Source organism: Giraffa tippelskirchi, chromosome 1 (assembly GCF_054371585.1).
Source record: "Giraffa tippelskirchi isolate mGirTip1 chromosome 1, T2T-mGirTip1v1.2.pri, whole genome shotgun sequence".
Taxonomy (NCBI): Eukaryota; Metazoa; Chordata; class Mammalia; order Artiodactyla; family Giraffidae; genus Giraffa; species Giraffa tippelskirchi.
Window position 1 is genome coordinate 5,340,557 of NC_137275.1, and position 22,273 is coordinate 5,362,829.

Sequence of the window (22,273 nt, forward strand, 5' to 3'; positions counted from 1 at the left end):
AACACTGGAGTGGGTATATATATATACTTATATGTAATGCATAACTATTTTGAATATAAATCATATACATAGATGTAAAATATATTTAAAGGTACAGGAAAATCAACAATATCTGGAAGAATTAACTCCCAAATTATATCACAAAATGATAATAATCATTATTTTAAATGGATGGGAGGACCCACAATAGAAAGTTATATCAATTGTGACTTTTGATTTATTTCACATTACATCTTTTTACAAGTAGGATATAGTTATGAATTTATTAACAAAATTGATAACTTTTTAAAATTATGGAAATTTGGCTCCTTAAACCTTACAGAATCATTCACGTGAGGAAATCTTCCCGTTCCATTTGCCGCAGGAAGAATAACAGTGCATATGTACTTGAAAAAACAATGACAGTGTTTTCTGGAAGCCGCAGTGCTTGCTTTTGGTTGCTCCCTACTGAGAAACGATGCCTCCCTCTCCTGTCATGGAACTGTGGGCCAAAGTTTTCACTAAACTTAAAGTGACCTTTCCATTTTCCATTTTCCAAATTCTGACTAACTAATATAAATAAGCCTAATTCAATATTTATATGAAATCCAGGGTACAGTAACCACTGTTACTTAAAATATTTGGATCAGCTTGTTTGATTTAAATATTAGTGACTGACTTTTACACTTTTGTAACTGCCTAACTTTCTTATATTTACTGTAGGAAAATAAATATGGTTAAGTTTTCAGCCCCCAGGGAACTATTTAAGGGGTTTAAAGCAAATATTACTCTAGTATTGAGTTCATATAAGAAATGAGATCATAAAAGCTAATGTCAAAGCAGGAAAAGCTGGAGCAAGTTAATTTCCTAGATATGATCTTCTGAAGTTATACCAACTTTGTAACCTCTCGTGATTCATACCAATAGAACATGTACTTGGTAACGACCAGACATTCACGTAACATCTTTTGTCCAGATGATCCTCAAGTGTTTTATGAATGGATTTCCCTCCACGCGGCGGCGTCTGGCTCAGCCCATGTGTGTGAATGTCCCCGCCTCACTATGCTGTCGTTGTGTGTGTGTGGGGGGCAAGCCCATCCTGTTTATCCCTTACGCCCTGGAAACTGCATCATTTACCCAGCAGAAGGTACATTTCCTTCCTCCCTGATGAGGAAAGAGCACAGGATATCTTTGTAATATTAGTTCAAACGCCTAACTGCCCATGGAAAGGGATGAATTAAACTAAAATGGACCTGGGGCCCACCCTAGTCCGGGTACTTGATAGGTCCTTTACACGTTCTAGATAATTGCATCTTCATAACAACACCGTAAGATGAGGTTATTATCACCTGCACTTTAAAGCTGTGGAGGTGAGTCATGCCTGAGATCACGTGATAGAGTCAGGCCTGCTCCCAACTGTCTCTGATCTCAGCAGCCAACCTGGTCATCACGATTTCCTTCCTGCTGGAGATGTTAACAGCAGAGCAGATAGAACACTGCCTGAAGTCTCTTTCTCTCTAGCATGTGTGGCACTCTTTACCACCCTACCTGCTCCTTGGCCAGTCGACACGGGTGGCTATTGTCCTCAACCATTTTCTGACTGCCGTACTCTCTCTAGGAGCTCATACCTCTTAGGTTGCTCTCAAATAGACCCTATCCTGACTCTGCACCCGCTGTTGGCATCACTCTATGTCTCCCCTGCCTTTCCTAAGCCAGAATCTTGAAAGGCTTTTCTAGACTTGTCTCCAATCCCTTTCTATTTGTTCCCTGCCAAGGCACTGAAGCTGGGCTTCCCTTTTCTCCCTTTGCTGAAAGTACCTTTCAAGGATATGCCTCACCCACATATTGGCAAAAGGATACTTTTGTGTTTCTTTCCTGGGTATTTCTATTGTGATTGCAACAGTCCCTACTGAGAGACTCAAGACCCTTGACTTTCATGGTGCTGTCATCCTAGTTTTTCTTCTACTCCCCTGGCCATTTTCGTGTTCAGTCCTTTTTATCCTCCCTCTCCTGCCTTATGTGGCTCATACTTGCTTGTGAAAGTCAGTGGTTAATTCTTCAGGAACGTTGTGAGCCCCTCCATGTCGTGTGGATAGCTTGGAATTGGCTATCTAGAGTATTCACACCATGGAGATTCGCAATAGTTAAATATCAATCCCCTCCAACTCCAAGAATATTATACATTTATCAGTCCCCACTGCTTCTACTCCTGTGTAATGAGGGTATTTCTTAGAGTAGTCATTCTGAAATTTTCTTCTCACTAGACACATCTTTTCTCCAGCACACACACACACACACACACACACACACACACTATCTTATGGTTTTAACAGACACCTGTACCATTGTACCTGTCTGCAGACATGAACTCCCTGCAGAGTTTGAGACCTGCATATCCAATCACATTCTGAAAATGTCTATTTGGATGTTGGACAGACACCCTAAGTTCCCCATGTCCCAACCTGAACTCACCATCTGTTGCTTCTCCTATAATGGCTCCACCATCTTGCTTCCATCTATTCCAGAAATTTGCTGTGACCTCTCTCTCCTCTTTTCATGCTGAGCTCAGGAAGGCATTGTCAAAAGGGGTTCTCATTCTAGAACTAGTTCTTGGAGTGGGAACGTGAAGGAAATGGAGATTTGGGGTGACAGGGTGGTTTTCATTTGGATTCTTACACTTTTGAAATTTCTGCAGTGTAGGAAATTTGACATCTGAAATCTATGCAGTGAAAACAGCATCCTCCTCTGTGCTCAAGAAAGGGAGGAAATAAGATCATATAAATTAAGCATCTACTAGATGCTTTTAGAACCTTTTTCTTACATCAATTGACTTAATCTTCTGGATATTCCTGTGACTTGGGTATTACCATAATATTTTTGCACACAGGAGAAGTTGAACCTCAGCTAAAATAAATAGCTTGTCCATAGAGCCCATTTAGTAGGTGTAGAGCCGTGATTCAGACAGGCCAATGGGGCTTCAAAGGTGGTGATCTTTTCATTACCACCCGGTGCCCTTGGCTAGATGGTTTTATGTGCATAGAACTGGCCACTGGCAACTGAAATGACCTCTTGCCCTTACCCCAGGCAGAGCTCCAAAGGTCTTCATTCTTTCTAGCACTACCTTCATATTTCCCCACCTATAAAACCTTGCCTGCCGTCCAAGGTCCTAGGTAGTTTGGTCAGTTCAGCTCAGTCACTCCACAGTGTCTGACTCTTTGCGACCCCATGGACTGCAGCATGCCAGGCTTCCCTGTTCTGCACCAACTCCTGGAGTTTGCTCAAACTTATGTCTATTGAGTCGGTGGTGCCATCCCAACCATCTCATCCTCTGTCATCCCCTTCTTCTCCCACCTTCAATCTTTCCCAGCATCAGGGTCTTTTCCAATGAGTCAGTTCTTCGCATCAGGTGGCCAAAGTATTGGAGTTTTAACTTCAGCATCCGTCCTTCCAGTGAATATTCAGGACTGATTTCGTTTAGGATTGACTGGTTTGATATCCTTGCAGTCCAAGGGACTCTCAAGAGTCTTTTCCAACACCAAGTTTGAAAGCATCAATTCTTCAGCACTCAGCTTTCTTTATAGTCCAACTCTCACATCCATACATGACTACTGGAAAAACCATAGCTTTGACTAGATGGACCTTTATCGGCAAAGTAATGTCTCTGCTTCTTAATATGCTGTCTAGATTGGTCATAGCTTTTCTTCCAAGGAGCAAGCATCTTTTAATTACATGGCTGTGCTTACCATCTGCAGTGATGTTCAGTTCAGTTCAGTTCAGTCACTCAGTCGTGTCCGACTCTTTGCGACCCCATGGACTGCAGCATGCCAGGCCTCCCTGTCCATCACCAACTCCCGGCGTTTACTCATACTCATGTCCATTGAGTCTGTGATGCCATCCAACCATCTCATCATCTGTCGTCCCCTTCTCCTCCTGCCTTCAATCTTTCCCAGCATCAGGGTCTTTTCAGTGATTTTGGAAGCCCCCAAAATAAAGTCTCTCACTGTTTCCATAGTTTCCCTATCTATTTGCTGTGAAGTGATGGGACTGGATGCCATGATCTTCGTTTTCTGAATGTTGAGTTTTAAGCCAACTTTTTCACTTTCATTAAGAGGCTCTATAGTTCCTCTTCACTTTCTGCCATAAGGGTGGTGTCATCTGCGTATCTGAGGTTATTGATATTTCTCCTGGCAATCTTGATTCCAGCTTGTGCTTCATCCAGCCTGGCATTTTGCAGGATGTACTCTGCATAGAAGTTAAATAAGCAGGGTGACAATATACAGCCTTGAGGTACTCCTTCCCTGATTTAGAACCAGTCTATTGTTCCATTTCCAGTTTTAATTGTTGCTTCTTGATCTGCATACAGATTTCTTAAGAGGCAGGTCAGGTGGTCTGGTATTGCCATCTCTTTCAGAATTTTCCACAGTTCGTTGTGATCTGCACAGTCAAAGATTTTGTCATAGTCAATAAAGCAGAAGTAGATGTTTTTCTGGAACTCTCTTGCTTTTTCGATGATCCAACAGATGTTGGTAATTTGATCTCTGGTTCCTGTGCCTTTTCTAAATTCAGCTTGAACACCTGGAAGTTCACATTTCATGTACTGTTGAAACCTGGCTTGCAGAATTTTGAGCATTACTTTGCTAGAGTGTGAGATGAGTACAATTGTGCGGTAGTTTGAAATTCTTTGGTCCTGGGTAACCTCGTGCCTAATGGAAGAGCTGGGTGAATGGAATCAAAGTTCATTCATATTTCTTGGGGGTTTTAGGCTGAAAGGTCCGTACAGTCTTGGAGAACATTGTCACAAGGATGGTGTTCACACTTTTTGAAGGTCACTCCCCCATCTGCACATGCCTACTATGTGACAGGCTTGTGTATCAGGTGGGATCAAATATAACATGGAACAGGTGTGAGGCTAAGAGCTAGTGCCCACCTTCAGGGTGCTGACCCTCCAGTAGGAAACAGGATCCATGAAACAGTCAAAGAATGAGAAGAAGAAACGTAGGGACAAGTGTCCTCACGTTCTTGACAGCTCTGTTTCAATAGCTACACTTCAAGAGTGTGTTACTTTTGACAATCAGGAAATAGTCGTGTCATCAAACGTCACTTAAGACTCCATCAGTCACTCTAATGTTAAATGGCTCCATTTCTTGGAGTTAAAAATGCATCAATACATCATCAATAGGGCCAGAAGGGCTTGCGGGAAGTCACACAACTCTCTGAAAAGGCTTCTCAGTGAGCCACTAGGCTCCTTAGATAGGGTCTTTGTGTTGCTTTCCCTGTTGTGGAATTCTTGGTAAAGTCTATCTAATTTTCCCTGGTGGCTCAGCGGTAAAGAATTCACCTGCAATGCAGGAGTCTCAGGTTCAATCCCTGAGTTGGGAAGAGAGATGCCCTGGAGAAAAGAATGGCAACCCACTCCAATATTCTCGTCTGGGAAATCCCATGGACAGAGGAGCCTGGTGGGCTACAGTCCATGGGATCACAAGAGTCGGACGTGATTTTGTGACTAAACAACAGTGACAAAAATGGTATCAAACAGTCATTCCATCTGTATTAGCTAAACACTTGCTTTATACAAAGCATTTTGAATGAAACGAAATGAATACAATTGACAAGGTCCCTCTCTTATAGAGCTTGCATTGGGTGAAATCAATAAAAAAGTATCAAGTAGTGATCTCAGTAATAAGAAGAAAAAAAAGAGGCTGATGGGAGAAAATATATTAGGGACAACTTGAGTTGCGGTGGTCAGGGAAGTCCTTCCTGGTGAGCTGATACTGATATTTAGGCAAAGATGTATGTGTAAGTGTAAGCCAGCCCTATGAACATCTCCCTTGGAAGGGAGCCGTCTAAGTGGTGGCCAAGGGCAAATACAGAAGGAAAGGGAGAGAGAAAGACAGTGAGCCAGACAGTACAGCTGAAGCACATGGCCTAAGGTTAGATTGAAGAGATACTTGGGGGCCAGATTTCATTAGGCCTCGTAGACTGTGGAAAGGAGTTTCGATTTGGGATTTAATTGTGTGGGAAGCCTTTGGAAAGCTACAAGTGGGAGGGGTTTAAACTGACATAATCTATAGATACATCATTCTGGCAGTTGTACCAAGTGTGAATTTCAGGGAATAGGGAAAGAATGTAGACAGTTTGGGGGCTCCTCCGGTGCTCCACTGAAAATAAGATGCTGGCTTGGACCAGAGTGGCAGCAGTGGCGTTGGGAGAAGTGGCTGGATTTGCGATGGATTTTGCGGATGGACTGGATGTGGTTGGTGCAGGGGAGAGAAGATCTCAGTATGTATCTTCAGCAACCACGTATGTATTGGTGCCATTTACTGAGCTGGGGATTAGTGAGATGGAGGAGGGAAAAGGCTTAGGAAGAATTGATTTTTCCTACATTCTAGCACATGGCCCTGCAGCCTCTGTTACAATCCGTTCAAGTTAAGGAGGATTAGGCCACCCACTCCTTGGTGGGGTGTCTCTAAAGGTGAAAAATTCTTTCACGTGGTAATCTGGACTCTGCCTTCTAGCGACTTCCACCCATGTGTACATTTTTATTTCTCTGGAAACACATGGAACACATCTGCTGTCTTTGCAGGAAGTCTTGCCAAATATTTGAATACCAAGATTCTTGACATTGTTTTAGCATATTAAAATTTCAAATTAGCTCAGGTAAAAAAGCCATTAATTTGATTGTCGTGTATATATATATGGGTTCTCCAGACTGGGTAATCTCTGTGTGTGGAACCATGTTATGGAGCCTTAGTTTTGAATGAAATGCTAAGCTTTTAGTGGTGACTTGTCACTAAGACCCTTTACATAATTCTTTTCCATCTCTTCTGCTTTCTGTAATTTACTTTGTACTTCATTGTAATGTAGTATCTTCTTGTAGAGTATAAGAAAAAGAGAGACAAGTAGCTAGATTTAAAATATAAGTGCCATCCAGCATCTCATCACTCAAAGACCTTGACAGTTAAGTATTGGGCTTATTTTCTTTTTTTCAGCGTTTTTCTTCTAGTTTTTCACAAGGGGATGGTGCTTGTACTATACACTTACGTTTTGCGTTCTCCATTTGCCTTTGTTATAACAAATGTTTAAAAATACCGCTTTTAAAGAATTTCTCAGAGAATGTTTGTCACACTTGCTGAGTATTTTTTTCAGTCAGTAAGATGATTCCATTTATTGCTAATTTTTCTTTTTTTTGCAATCAATTGTGTTTATTTTATTCAGAGTAATTATATGTGGGTCCGACTCCAAGTACAAATTACCTGCAAAAAAAAAAAAAGCTTCTGTTGAAAAATCAATTGAACCTCCAAAGACTTAAAGTTCATAGCAGCTGGAGTGAAAGGGGTAGAAGATATTCTTCCTTGTCAGTGATCCTTTTTGCTTTTTTAACTTTTTATTTTATATTGGAGTATAGCCCTTTAATAATGTTGTGATAGCTGCAGGTGGACAGTGAAGGGATATGTATGGCTGAGTCCCTTTGCTAGAGTTTTAACAATTGTTATCATTTTAATGGCACTATAGTGAACAGCTTCAGCTAAAAGGACTTTTCTCCATAATTTGGATCACATCCTCAAGGGAGTTACAAAGTCAGTGTGGACATTCCTGAAACTCTTCATACAGTGTTAGAATACCGAGTTCCCCATAAGGTCATGTAATTAACTCTACTATTACAGATGGACTTGGCCATTTGACCACACCCAGGCTTCTGTTAAATATCATTAAAAGAAAACTTTGTTGACTTAATTGACAAAACCCATTTGGCATTAATAGTCTCATCTGCATTATGAGAATTACTAATGAGGGTAATTTTTTTTCTATATGTTTGTTAATCTTTACATTTTCTTGCTTCTGAATTGTGTTTTTGCTTTTGCCCATTTATCAGTTGAATCTGTTATTTTTAAAACACTTCCCTGCCTGTCATATCACTATTCCTTCCCTTATCTTGTTATAAAAACATTTTTAAGAGTTTTTTTGTAAACTGGGATTCAACTATTAATAGAATGTTAACTATTCAAATTCTGGGTGAGAGGCAAATTGAAACAAGAAAGACATGACGTGTTCTACACAAGTAGAAAAATTAAAATAGAGTGCAACCTTGCTCCAGCTCTCAGTATAAAACTCATCAAAGCAAAAACTGTTTTATTTAGACATCTGGGAAATGTACTTTGACAAACATCCGCTTGATGACTGTCAGCGTCATAAAGAGACTTTGATATCAAAAATTCACAGAAACTGCTGAAATAAATTATATATTTTTATGACAAAGCACTGTTCCCTGACTCATTTGCATTGTCCATGCAATGTGGCTTTAGCATCTTAATACAAAGAAGGGCTCCATTGTCATGTAAGTAGCATGGTGGAATTAGTAAAGAGCTCTGAGAATCTACCAGCTGCAAAAGCAGGATCGCCTTCTACCTGCTCTGAGCAAGGCTTACATGTGGTGGCTCTTCAGTATTTTTAACATAAATGTTTCCAAAATTTACATATTCAGTGCTTTTATAGCTCTAGAAACACTCTCTCAAACTACCGCAGAGGGTAACAAAACATCCTTCAAAAAGTCTGATTTCTATGCATGTAGGCCATAAAAACAGAGAGAATCTTTAGTCCTACTTCCAGTAAGTTAAAATGCAACCAGTTCCTTTAGAGAGTTTGATCTTTTGTATATCCACGGCGCAAGGAAGAACATACTTCACCTTCTGTTTATAAAACCTTCAACCACTGGGCTACTAGCTGTTTGAAATTGTTTAAACTGATGCGCCATCCTGATGGACTTAACCTGTTACATGAGGTTTCTCATCAAACTAACTTGACAAACTGTGTGTATTAGACAATAGGCAGAATGTCAGGAGTGGGCCAAAGTCTTAGAGACAGTGTGATGTTGTAGAAAAAGTATGAGTGTTGATATCAGAAAGACAAGCCTGAAAAGCCATTCTGTTCCTTAGTACTGGCTCCTCTCTTCTGGGGCAAACAGACTCCTCTGGCACTCAGTTGCCTCATCAGTGACCTCATAAACTAGAATTAACAGTACCTACCTGGCCTGAAAGTTAAGGACTGAAAGAGACAGTATATATAAGTCACCCAGCTGAGCGCTTGGCCCGTGGTAAATTTCCATAAAATTCTTAAGCTAATATTATCAGTTTGCTTGTTTCTACCTATTAACTGTTGCGATCATAGAATGTTGCTGGAAGAAGAAACAGTGAATACAGAATAATAGGTAATCGTGTATTTTGCCAATAGCCTATATGACCTTGAATATTAACAACCACAACAAATATTCACTGAGCACCTGACATGTCTCAGGTCCTTGTGCCTTGTGCCAAAGGAACACAATGGAGAAAAGTGACCCCTGCTCACTGCTGCCTGGACTCCTTTGATAGGGAAAGCTGTTACTGACAAGGCTTACACATCCACCCGTGCTCAAAGGAAACAGGTGTGGCCATAGCATCCTCACAGTCAGGGGCCCAAGCTCAGCTGTGGCTGTGGTTACCGAAGCTGCTCTTTCTTATGGAGGCTCAACGTGTGAACTTGGAAGTAGGGGATCTGCTCACCCCATGTACCCCACTTTCCTCCCATGAGGCCCTCTAGAGCTTCAAGAGCAAATACCACTGACCTGGTACAAACTCAGCTCTCAGATTTTACCGCATGGTGCAGTTGAGACCCCAACTCTTAGGAAAGTACCTCTTAGCTGGGGCTGGCCAGAAACATTCACTGGATGGGTCCATTGTATAGACTCTATTTTTTAAATTTATTTTTAATTGGAGGACAATTGCTTTACAGTGTTTGTTGATTTCTGCCATACAACGACGTGAATCAACTGTTTCCTTCCTCTTGAGGCTCCCTCCCCCGCCCTCGCACCCCACCCCACTCCTCTAGGGTGTCACAGAACACCGGGTTGAACTCCCTGTATTTATACAGCAAATTTCCACTAGCTATCTGTTTTATACATGGTAATGTCTATGTTTCAATATGACTCTCTCAATTTGTCCCACCCTCTCCTTTCCCTGCTGTGTTCACAAGTGTCTCTATATCTGAGTCTCTATTCTTGCCCTCCAAATAAGTTCATCAGTACCATTTTTCTAAATTCCATATATACACGCTAGTAGACGGTATTTGTTTATCTCTTTTTGACTTACTTCACTCTGTATAACAGACTGTAGGTTCATCTACCTCCCTAGAACTGATTCAAATACAGATGGTCAACAAACACATGACAAGATGCTCAACATGGCTCATTATTAGGGAAATGCAAATCAAAACTACAACGAGGTGTCACCTTACCCCAGTTAGAATGGCCACCATCAAGAAGTCTGCTCTAGAAACTTAAACAGCCAGAGTGAACTGCCCCCCGGAGGTCCATGGATTCCACTGCATCTGCTTATAGGTATTGGCTCTTGACCCACCATTAGCAGCCACACGACATGATGTAGTTTTCCCACTTGTACCTTTAGCCACAGGCCACATTCCATTTGCTTTGAATGTTTAATCCAGTATCAAGTCTGAAATAAAAGGAATGCAGGCGGAGAAGACATTAGGCTGTAGACGTCAGGGAAAAGCAATGTTTTCAGATGTTCTGGAGGATGAGAAGAGACGCCAGGCAGTAAGATTAGGGAAGGAGCATTTTGAATCACTGTCAGGAAGTCCTCGCCATCAAGATTCAAGTTTAGGAAGACAGGAGAAATGCTTTCTTTTCTTTCTTAAATTTTGTGTTTTGAGTATAATTGCTTTACAGTGTTGTGTTAGTGTCTGCTGTACAACAATGTGAATCAGCTATGTGAGTGTGTGTGTGTGTGTGTGTGTGTTTGCGCTTAGCCACGACCAGTTCTTTGCAACTCCATGGACTGTAGTCAGGTCTTCTGTCCATGGAACTTTCCAGGCACGCATACTGGAGTGGGTTGCCATTTCCTCCTCCAGGGGATCTTCCCGACCCAGGGATAGAACCTGTATCTCTTGCATCTCCTGCATTGGCAGGCAGATTCTTAACCACCGCGCCACTTGGGAAGGTGGGTGAAAGCACCTACCTCGCTGGATAAAGGTAGTTTATAGAGAATCAGCTATATGTATACATATATTCCCCTCCCTCTTGGACCTCCCTGCCACCCCCAATTTCCCCATCCCACCCCTCTAGGTCATCACAGAGCACTGAGCTAAGCTCCCTGTGCCATACAGCAGCTGCCCACTAGCCATCTGTTTTACACACAGTAGCGTGTATACGTCAGTCCTACTCTCCCAGTTCATCCCACCCTCTCCTTCCCCCAACTCCTTGTCCACATGTCTGTTCTCTATGTCTGTGTTCCTATTCCAAGGCAGGAGGAATATTTTCTTGAATGCAAAGAGTCAATCAGTTTGATTTCTTAAAAATTAAAAACTTCTGTGCCTTGAGGACTTATCCCAATTACACAATAAAAAAAGCAGAATTAGGGAAAAAAATACAAGAAAAGTAAAAGACAAATTCTTAATATCTTTATTGTATAAAGAGCCAGGAGGGAGCCACACGAGTCCCTGTGAAGTCAAGTTTTAAAGTCTCTTTTCCAGATGTGGAACTGCAGAAATGTAAATAAAGCTTGAGCGAAAGGATGTCCTTTTAGTGAAAGGATGTCGTTGGTCAAGGAATTTGAAATGAGGCAACCAGGGAAATGGAGAGGAGGAAAGGATTTACTTTAATCTCTAGACCTGTTGCTAGCTGACCCACTATTAATCGGTCCTCATAGAAGAGGCCAGCACCTTGGTTTTTGAAGAAATAAAATATTGGGCAGGGAATTGGGGGGTGGAATTCCCTGGTGGTCTAGTGGTTAGTCTTTGGCGCTTTCACTGCTGGGGCCTGGGTTCAATCCCTAGTCAGGGAAATAAGATCCCACAAGCTGTATGGTGGGGCCAAAAATAATAATAATAAAAAAATTAAAAAAAAATTTTATCGGGTTTCCCTGGTGGCTCAGTGGTTAAGAATCTGCCTGCCAATGCAAGAGACATGGGTTCCATCCCTGATCTGGGAAGTTCCCACACGTTGTGGAGCAACTAAGCTTGCATGCCACAACCATTGGGCCTGTGTTCTAGAGCCTGTGAGCTGCAACTACTGAAGCCTGAACACCCTAGAGGCCCTGCCCCACAGCAAGAGAAGCCAGTCAACCAAGAGTAGCCACCCACTCGCTGCCACTGGAGAAAAGCCCACACAGCAATGAGCACCCAGCACAGCCCAAAATAAACATAAATGATAAAATTTATAAAACATTTTTTCTAAGATTTTTACAAAAACTGTATGCCATTTGATAATGCTTCAGTAATGTATGGAATGAAAATATTCTACAGTTGTTAGTACTTGGTATTTACATTTTAATGAGTGAGATTTACAGTTACACCCAGTGTTTAACGTAGAACATGTTCAAGTCATTCATTCATTCATTCGTCAACTTGTTCTTGAACCAGACTCTCTGCTAGTCTCTGGGGACTTAACAATAAAGAGGAAAGACATGGTTCGAACTCTGAAGAAGCACACGTATAAAACACTCATTCTTAGGACATAGCCCACTGTGTGGAAAATGCTAAATTCAGGAAGACATTTCTTACACCATTATTTTTAAAGCTAAAATTGGAAACAACCTCGGTGTTTAAAAACTAAGGAAATGATCACTTATAAGTTTACTGGATGTAGATATTGAACATGGCATTTGTGAGAAAAGTGTTTATGCTCTATTGAGCAATAGAGTACAGATTTGTATATACTGAATGGTTGCAAATATGCTAACAATAAGGAAAAGGAAAAGTATAGCAAAGAAAAAAAATACGATGGTTGTGTGATGTAATTATGGTAGACTTTCTTTTTTCTTTGCAATATTTCCTTTTTGTTGAAGTGTAGTGATAACTGTTTCATTTTATAGTAAACTTACTCTGCTAGGCTTCATGAACTTGCTAAACATCTTTTCACGTACTCCTCACAACAGCTGTATGGCAGGTAAGGAAAACTGGGTGCTGAGAGCTTAGATTCCAGCCTGGGAGTCTAACTCTATGCCCAGATGTTTCCTCAGAGAGAGAAATTGGTATAGTTTTAAAAATATGAATCCGGGGTCTTCCTTGGCAGCTCAGTGGTAAGGAGTTCATCTGCCAGTGCAGGAGGCACAGGCAGTCCCTGGTCCGGGAAGATCCCCTGTGCCATGGAGCGACCAAGCCTGTGTGCCACAATTAACTCAGCCTGTGCTCTAGAGCCTGGCGTATAGAACTACTGAACCTACGTGCTGCAGCTACTGACGCCCTCAACCCCTAGAGCCCACGCTCCACTGCAAGAGAAGCCACTGCAGGGAGGAGCCTGCGCACCGCAGTTCTAGAGTAGCCCGCACTGTCCCCAACTAGAGAAAGCACACAATGTAGCAACAGAGACCCCGCACAGCCAAAAATAAATAAATAAAATTAAAAAAGAAATCCGAGCCATAGTCTCCAGAGTTCAAGCTCTGTGTCTTGTTACTAAGATGGAGATTTTTTTTTTTTTAAGATATTTTACTGTAAATGTGGATAATCTTTTAAAAGTCCTTATTGAATTTGTCACAGTATTTCTTTTGTTTTCTGTTTTTGTGTTTTTGGCTACATGAAAGATGAAGAAGTCTCAACCCCTGGACCACCAGGGAAGTCCCCAGATGGGTGTCTTAATAATATTCACTGCCCAAGAGCTGCTGTGTGGAGTGTCAAACATGATGTTAGTGAAAGTTTTTTTTCCTTTGTAAATTTTAAATTTCCTCTCAAAAGTCAGTGATCTGCATATTCAGAATATTTTTGAGGATCTTAGTCAATGTGTATATTACATAACTTTAAATATGTTTTAGTGGAAGTGTACAAATGTAGGTCAAATTGTTTATATATTTTAAATAGCCATTTAGAACATAATTTTTTAATTGATGAAAAGCTACACTGGATAAGGCCTATTTTGTAAGTTAGTTTTTTTTTCTGCTGGGTCAGCTCCTTTTTGCCGTTTCTCTCTTTATCTTTCTGACATTCCCTGTCCACCCATTGTGTGATTTCTTTTTTCTTTCATTGAACATGCCTCTTCAAGGTCAAGAAACCGCTCTAATTTGCACTTTGGAGGTATCTGGCTGCCAAAGGTTTAAATTCTCAACCAGCAATTGGAATTCTGGGCATAGATTGCTTTATTATGCTTTATATCTGTTGACCAGGAGTAAAAAATAATATGTGGAGTAGAATTACAAAGGTGACTCTTCAAAAGCACATGGAAAGATTATAGCCTTAAAGCGTGCTCACCAAAGCCATGAAAATAGATGAGTTTCCCAAGAGGTACCCAGTGATCCCCTTTTATAGACTTCCAGGATGCATATATGAATTCCATGTGGTCCTTGATGGCCTCTTGGAGAAAATGAGGAAGAGCTTTGTGTTCTAAGAGTTTATGATGTTTTGAGTTGCATCATATGCAGCTGACATTTAATTTGAAAGTGGTCCGTTGAAAATGTCATCTGGGTTTCATCTGTGGGGGCCCACTTGAAAACGGGAGGTTGGATCCTGTGACCTCCTGGTTTCCTCTTAACTCTGAATTTTTTTGAGATTGTTTGATTCAAGGATAAATATAAAGTTGATTTTCTAGCCCAACAATTGTTATTTGTGCAGGGCTTCGGAACTGACAAAACATTTTTCACATATTCCATCCTGTCTTCAAGAAGGGTAAAGGGAGAAAAAAAAAAAGCCCTTGTAAATCTAGATTAGAATACGTACTATACAACACAGTGGGTATTTTCAGTGGGCGTTGTTTGTGGTCAGAATGGAAAAGTATTATTCAAAGGTAACTACGTGAGAATTAGAATCTTACTCACAGGCAACATGTTCTAAAGGATTATCAAACACCTGTGAAGTAGGTGCACACATGATGGATAATGCCATTGAAAAAGGAGTTTCAGCAGATGGGAGAATTTGAATAAATCATGTCATCATCTAATTTAAATATTTGGTTCATCTGCTTTAGATATTGAGGGGGAAATAATGATTTTTTTTCCTGGGATATTAAGACTCCACTCACATTTTCTATGTTCTAAAGCAGACTTCAGTATACAGGTTGTGTTAGCTAGGCTTTTCCTGGAAATTCAGGGCTGTTCAGAAATGTCAGGGCTAGCTATGGTATGCCTGTCCTGAATTTTAAAAAATGTAATAACAGAATCTTTTGCTATGAGGGCTAAGAAAAAAAAGTGGTATTCTATAATTTTCCTTAGGGACTTGGGTAGATAAGACAGGGCATATGTGGTATACCCAATCAAAACACAATTTCACAGGTTTATGAGTTTGCATGAGATGCAGTCTGTCTCATGGAGCCTGGGTTTGAGTGTGCATGCAGAAACCAGGGAACACTGCTGCAACCCAGCAAATACCTCTGGATCCTCTTCACTGAGGCTGTATTCCTGGTACCAGTTCCTTCCTGGCTGGGTCTTTTAGGGGTTTGTCAGGAAGCTATGAGCTGAAAAATGAGTTAGCATACCACTTCCTTAGGTGGAAGAGAAGGAGATGTCTTTGTCCATTTTTAGACAAGAAGAATGGACATATTAAGAGCTTCACATATTGTGTGTGTGTGTGTGTGTGTGTGTGTGTGTGTATCATTTATACTGTGCCAAGTGCTATAATCCGTTTGGTAGTCTTTGTGAATTGGGCATCTTTGTCTGAGATGGAGGTCAGGGGTCATGGTCTAACCACTGTTCTATCCGATCACTCAAAATCCCAAACCACCTTTCTGCAGGATTAGTAGATGTGCCACTCAAGTCACATGGTAGGTGGGGTTCCCTCTTTGACCCTTTCCTTTCCCCAGTGTGGACCTTCTATGAATTTTCCTCTCTTATGTGCTGTGTGCTTGGTTGCTCGGTCGTGTCTGACTTTTTGTGACCCAATGCACTGTAGCCCACCAGGCTCCTCTGTCCATGGGGATGCTCCTAGAAACATGTTCAATGGCTGGGAAAGATGAGATAGAAAACATTGCTTTGCGTTTTTTGCATTAACTTGTAATCAGGCTCATTCATAAAAGGATGTGTGGTATGTATATATTTACATCACTGTGATCATACATAGTACATATATAAACTTAGGTTACACTTTGCCAGTTAGAGTCTTGTCCCTTTCAAGTTTACCACTTGGTGCTGAGGACTCACTGGGTCCAGTGCCTAACTTCTTCATTATTAGTGGTTGATGAGTTGGAACAAGTTGCTCAACTTCTTAAATCCTTAACTCCTCAAATGTGAAGTAATTCTATTTCCTTTCTTTTTTAAAAAAAATTGTTGAAGTATAGCTGATTTACAATGTTGTGTTAATTTCTGCATATAGCAGAGTGACTCAATTATACATATACATATTTTTCATAATCTTTTCCATAGTGGTTTATCACAGGATACTGAATATAGTTCCCTGTGCTATACAGTAGGACCTTGTTGCTTATGCATTCTATATATAGCTTGCATCTGCTAATCCCAACCTCCTAATCCTTATCTACCCTACCCTTCTCCCCCTTGGCAACCACAAGTCTGTTCTCTATGGCTGCAAGTCTGTTTCTGTTTCATAAACAGGTTCATTTGTGTCATATTTTAGATTTCACATAAAAGATATTATATGGCATTTGTCTTTCTCTTCACTTAGTATGATAATCTCAAGGTCCATCCATGTTGCTGCCAAAGGCATTATTTCATTATTTTTTATGGCTGAGTAATATTCCATTATATATACATACCATATCTTTCTTATCCATTCATCTGTGGACAGACATTTAAATTGTTTCCATGACTCGGCTTTTGTAAATAGTGCCTCTATGAACATAAGAATGTGTGTATTTTTTCCAGTTATATTGTCTGGATATATGCCCAGTAATAGGATCGCCAGATCTATAATATTTCCTTTATGATAGGATTTCTGGAAAGATAAAAGAGATGATTTTGCAAGTACTTTATAAATTGAAAAGGTAGTAGACACAGAAGGTATTAAATATTCAAGGATTTAGGAGACCTTTGAGATCCCTTTCAATCCAGAGAATTAGTGAGCTCCAAGAAAATGTTTGTTCATTGTTGTCCATTCGCTAATTCATGTCTGACTCTTTGAGACGCCGTGGACTGCAGCACGCCAGGCTTCCCTGTCCTTCATTATCTTCTGGAGTTTGCTCAAACTCATTTCCATTGAGTCAGTGATGCCATCCAACCATCTTGTCCTCTGTTGTTCCTTTCTTCTCCTGCCTTCAATCTTTCCCAGCCACAGGGTCTTCTCTAATGAGTCAGCCCTTGGCATCAGATGGCCAAATGACTGGACTTCAGCATCAGTCCTTCCAATGACTATTCAGAGTTGATTTCCTTTAGGATTGACTCGTTTTATCTCCTTGCTGTCCAAGGGACTCTCAAGAGTCTTCTCCAGCACCACAATTCAAAAGCATCAATTCTTTGGCACTCAGCCTTCTTAATGGTCCAACGCTCACATCCGTACGTGACTACTGGAGAAACCATAGCTTTGGCTGTACACACCATTGTCAGCAAAGTGATGTCTCTGCTTTTTAATACTCTCTCAGGGTTTGTCACAGCTTTTCTTCCAAGAAGCAAGCGTCTTTTAATTAAATTAATTAATTAAAAGAAAATGTTGACCACTTTCAAAAAAGTGTGTGTGTGTTTACTATTAGTGGACCTGTTCATAGGGAGCTAGATTCAGAAGAGGGGTTTCCTTATCTAAAAATCAAAGCTAATAATGTCTTCATATTTAAATAAGAAAATGAACATGAGGCTCACAGCAGAGTCTGGGCCATAGATAACTCTCAGAAACAGTCTCTTTTTCAGTTGAAAATTTCATATAAAGAACAGAGGCTCAATTCATTTTGAATATCTGTTCTACCATTAATTAGCTGCCCACCCCCAACTAATCCTGACAAATTCCTTAACCTGGACAAATTGTGACACATTCCTTAACTCAGGAAAATGACTTCGTTGTCGCAGCCTCAGTTTCCCCTGTGTCTAATGAAGATTATTTCCAGCCCATGGAGGCATGGCCCAGCATCCACATAAGCACAGGTGGTCAGTGTCTGGAACATAAGAAGCTTGTAGTTCTCTCTGCCTTCCATCCACTCTCATGGTCAGTACAGCATGTTTGAGTCCTGCCTGCAGAACACACTTGGGAAAGTTACTCGGCTCTTGTATGGGACTTTCTCACTCACAGCACAATTCCAACTCGACTGAATATCTTGTTATAACCTGCAATGGAAGTGAATGTAAAAAACAGAATACATATTCTGAATCACGTTGCTATACACCTGAAACTAACACAACATTGTTAACCAACTACATTTCAATAAAAATGAAAGGGACTTCCCTGACCGTCCAGTGTTAGGACTTCGTCTTTCAATGCAGGGGGTGTGGATTTGATCCCTGGTTGGGGAGCTGAGATCCCACATGCCTTGCAACCAAAAACTCAAAACATAAAACAGAAATGATACTGTAACAGATTCAATAAAGACTTTTAAAAATAAATAACTAAAATTAAAAAACAAAAACCAAAAAACCCACCAAGGTAAATGAAGCCTTTTGAGGCTAAGTCACTGATATGGCCATACCTGTCAGACCTTTGGGCTAAGTTCTTCCAAAAATGCATGAACTATGTTTTTGCTTTTTTTCTTCGCTCAGTGCCTGGACAGCTGAACCATTTATTAGCATCAGTGGAGAACAGATTACAGTCCTCACCCTGGAAGTTACCTGCTTGGTACGGCAGGGAGATGGTGGAGGCCAGGGTGTGACTTGAGTGTGCACTGGGGGTTTTGCAGTGAGGCACATCCCCCAGTGTGTCCTCTGAAGGGTGACAGTCCACTCTGGGTGCCCTTCTGCAAATACTCACCAAGGAGTGCACTCACATTCCAAGCCTGCTTCCTAAGTCACAGTGTACAGCTCATGCTGCAGGCTTCAGTGACATGGGTCTTGTATCTTTAACAGCCAAAGGGAGCCACTGGTGTGCTTGTGAAATCAGGTTACGGCACCAGAGAATCTGAAAATGTTACGTTACACGAAAGCAAAAAAAAAAAAAGAGTATGAATTATAATCTCCTTTATATGAAATTCAAGATTAGGGGAGTCTGTCTATCACAGTTGAGAAGAACATGAGCGACCTTTGGAGTAATGATGAGATTGACTGATAAGAGAAGTTTCTAGGGTTATATAAAGATTCACATTGTGATTGGATGGTGGCTATATACATAGGTAAATATGTTTTCAAATCTCAAGTTGTAAACTTGCGATCGAGGTATTTCATGGCTATATGCATGTGACCTTGATTGTAAAAATCAAGGATCATATTCTTAAATGTGGTGGTGGTTTAGTAACTAAGTCGTGTCAGACTCTTCATGACCCCTGGACTATAGCCCGCCAGGGTCCTCTGTCCTTGGAATTTCCCGGCAAGAATACTGGAGTGGGTGGCCATTTCCTTATCCAATCCTCAAATACAAGAGATGCTAGAAAGAAGCACTTTTTCATTGTCTTTGAGATATAGAAACCAAGCCAATGGGCCCGAGGTTTAAATTCCATCTCTACTGTGATTTTGGGCGAGTCACTTAGCCTTTCTGAATTTCAACTTCCTCTTCTGAAATACAGGGAGAATACAAACCTACTCATTGAAAAAGACCCTGATGCTGGGAAAGACTGAAAGCAAGAGAAGAGGGGGCAGAGGATGAGATGGTTAGATAGCGTCACTGACTCAATGGACATGAATTAGAGCAAACTCCAGGAGAGAGAGAAGGGCAGGGAAGCCTGGTGTGCTGCAGTCCATGGGGTCGCAAAGAGTCAGATACGACTTAGTAACTGAACACACACATATTCATTTCTTCATTCAGTCCATAATCCCATTTGCCACTTGCTGTGTAGATGCTGGAAATAGGATGGTGGATAAGACAAACTCTTCACTTCTCTCAGGGATCCTACCTTCTAGAGGATAGGAGTTAAGACAACCATGGCCTGATAGGATACTGTCACAAACTGTGTAACCACTGCCCTGGGTGAAGGGAATGATCCCTACTCTACTCTAATTAAGCCACATCATGTTCACCTAATGGCCCAGTGGTGCGAGATCTAATTTTGCAAGAGAGTCTGGAAATCCTGGTGGTGAAAATTTGACATTTTGTTCATTTTTTTCCCCAAAACACATTACAAGCTAAACATTTAGGTTTGTGACCTCTTGCAAAGTTTATTCATCCATGCATTTATTAATAAACCCCAGTCTGAGGTTTATCCTACCTGACTTTTCATCACTATTTTAACTTTCTTAGCAGTGAAATAGAAGTAGTCAAGTTTGAAATCATACAGTAGGTGCTCAGTTAGGTAAGTTTTCCTGAGTCCCTCACCTTACAGGATTTTTCTAAATTCTTCCAATGGTCTTGAAGTTTGGCTTTCTAGGAAGGAGAGAGGCTCTCAACCTCACCCCCCACCCTATGTCACTCATGTCCCCTTTTGTCAGCAGTATTCATGACACCGACAGAGACCCTCAGTTCTTATCATCTGTGTCTGGGCAATAGTCTTTCTCAGAGCTTTGTAGTTAGATGATTAAAATGCTGCTCAAAAATTGAAAATCAGCTCCTTATTTCTATTCTAATCAATTTCAAGCCTTAAGGTGTATTATTTTGTTTCACTATGAATTTTGACCTTACACTGTAAAACTAGAGTTAGTGTCAGGATGCTTAGCAAAAGCCAAAGTCATAAACATTTTCTTTAAAAAATTGCATAGCTTAAAAACTAGTTTTTAATCTAGCTTCAGGAATATAACCTGAGTTCCTTTACATTTCAGTGTCATTAAAGATGTCAAGATGTGGAGAAGGAAATGGCAACCCACTCCAGTGTTCTTGCCTGGAAGAATCCCAGGGACGGGGGAGCCTGGTGGGCTGCCGTCTATGGGGTCACACAGAGTCGGACACGACTGAAGCGACTTAGCAGCAAAGATGTCAAAATGCAATGCCATCAGATAAGAATAACTAGGATAACCTCCTTTCGTTGTGTTTTCATCCATATTGTCCTCCCCCTTTTTCCCTATTAGTCAAATTCTAGCTACCCTGGCTCTCCTAATTATAAGCCAAGTGATTGGAGACAGATTATTTAAGCTCTCACTGTACTGGCTTTCTTTTTATAAAATGGAGACAGTTAATAGTACGTCTGTCTTGGGATCGTGAAGATGAAAGAACATGGTATGTGATGTCAAGTACTTTCCACATTACCTGGAACACAGCAAGCATTTAATAAACATATTAAAAGTTGTCATTGGGAATTCCCTTCCCAGTGGTTAAGACTCTCCCAATTCAGGAAGTGTAGATTTGATCCCTGGTCAAGGAACTGAGAACCTTACCACATGAGGTATGGTGCAACCAAAAATAAATATATACATTAAAAAAATAAAATGATGGAGCATTTATGTGAAAAAGGTTCTTCTCTTATCAAACAAAAAAATAGCTGTGTTTATTTTTATTATCCTTTGATTCAGTTCGGATTAGGGCAACTGTGAGTGATAGAATAATATGCCAAATTAATAGTGTTTTAAACAAGTTGGAAGTTTAGTTATTGGCCACGTGAATGTAGGCAGTCCGGGGCTGGTGTAGACCCACCAGGATAGGTGAGGACCCAGGCTTCTTTCCTGAGTGCTGCTGACTTCAACACGCAGGTCCTACTCCAGCTGAGACGGCTGTTCTAGCTCTGGTTATCCTTTATCAAGAGGCGGAGAGGAAGGGAAAGGGGGAGGGTATGCCCCTTCTCTGAGGATGTCTGCCTTGGATGCACGATGTACTTTAACCCACTGGCCACATTGGGCACACTTGTTGCCAGTGAGACTAGAATATATGGACTGATTTTTTTTTCCCCCTAGGCAGTCACGTGCTGAGCTGGGGGCCAGTTACTGAGGAAGAAGTGGGCAGCTAGCACCTTTGCTCTGTCACATCCTTTATAGCAGAAACCACGCTCTTTTATGACGTTGTCCTAAGCTACTAGGATTCCTTGGTTGTTTCTTTCCTTCTAGAACACTCAGGGACACACTCTTCTGAGTCCGACATTTCCTGGGTCGGGTACCACTGTCATCACTGCCATCATCCCTGCCTCTGGCCTCTGGATGAGGATGGCTGTAGCCACCACCAAGGGGATGTCTGCTTCTGCCACCACCATCCTTTCCACACAATAGTCCGATTAAGCTTTTGAAGTCATAGGTCAGATCATGTCTGTTTTCTCTTGGGTACCTTCCAGTGGCTTCTCATATTGCTTCGAGGCAGAGGCAGGCATGAGTACTCAGTCTGATTCTGTGTGACCCTGTGGATATAGCCCACCAGGCTCCTCTCTCCTCGGGGTTCTCCA

The 22,273-nt window shown here is 41.1% G+C and overlaps 1 protein-coding gene and 1 long non-coding RNA gene across 19 annotated transcripts in view; one reads left to right on the forward strand and one right to left on the reverse strand.

Annotated features, from left to right (window-relative positions):
- LDB2 (LIM domain binding 2) overlaps nt 1-22,273 on the forward strand; it is a 451,461-nt gene that overhangs the window by 49,525 nt on the left and 379,663 nt on the right. The gene's annotated exons all lie outside the window — the stretch shown is intronic.
- LOC145546480 (uncharacterized) lies at nt 6,236-8,930 on the reverse strand. The gene is made up of 2 exons (XR_014082974.1): nt 8,664-8,930; nt 6,236-7,232 (listed from the first exon to the last, which is right to left on the reverse strand). It is a non-coding gene; the product is annotated as an uncharacterized LOC145546480 (long non-coding RNA).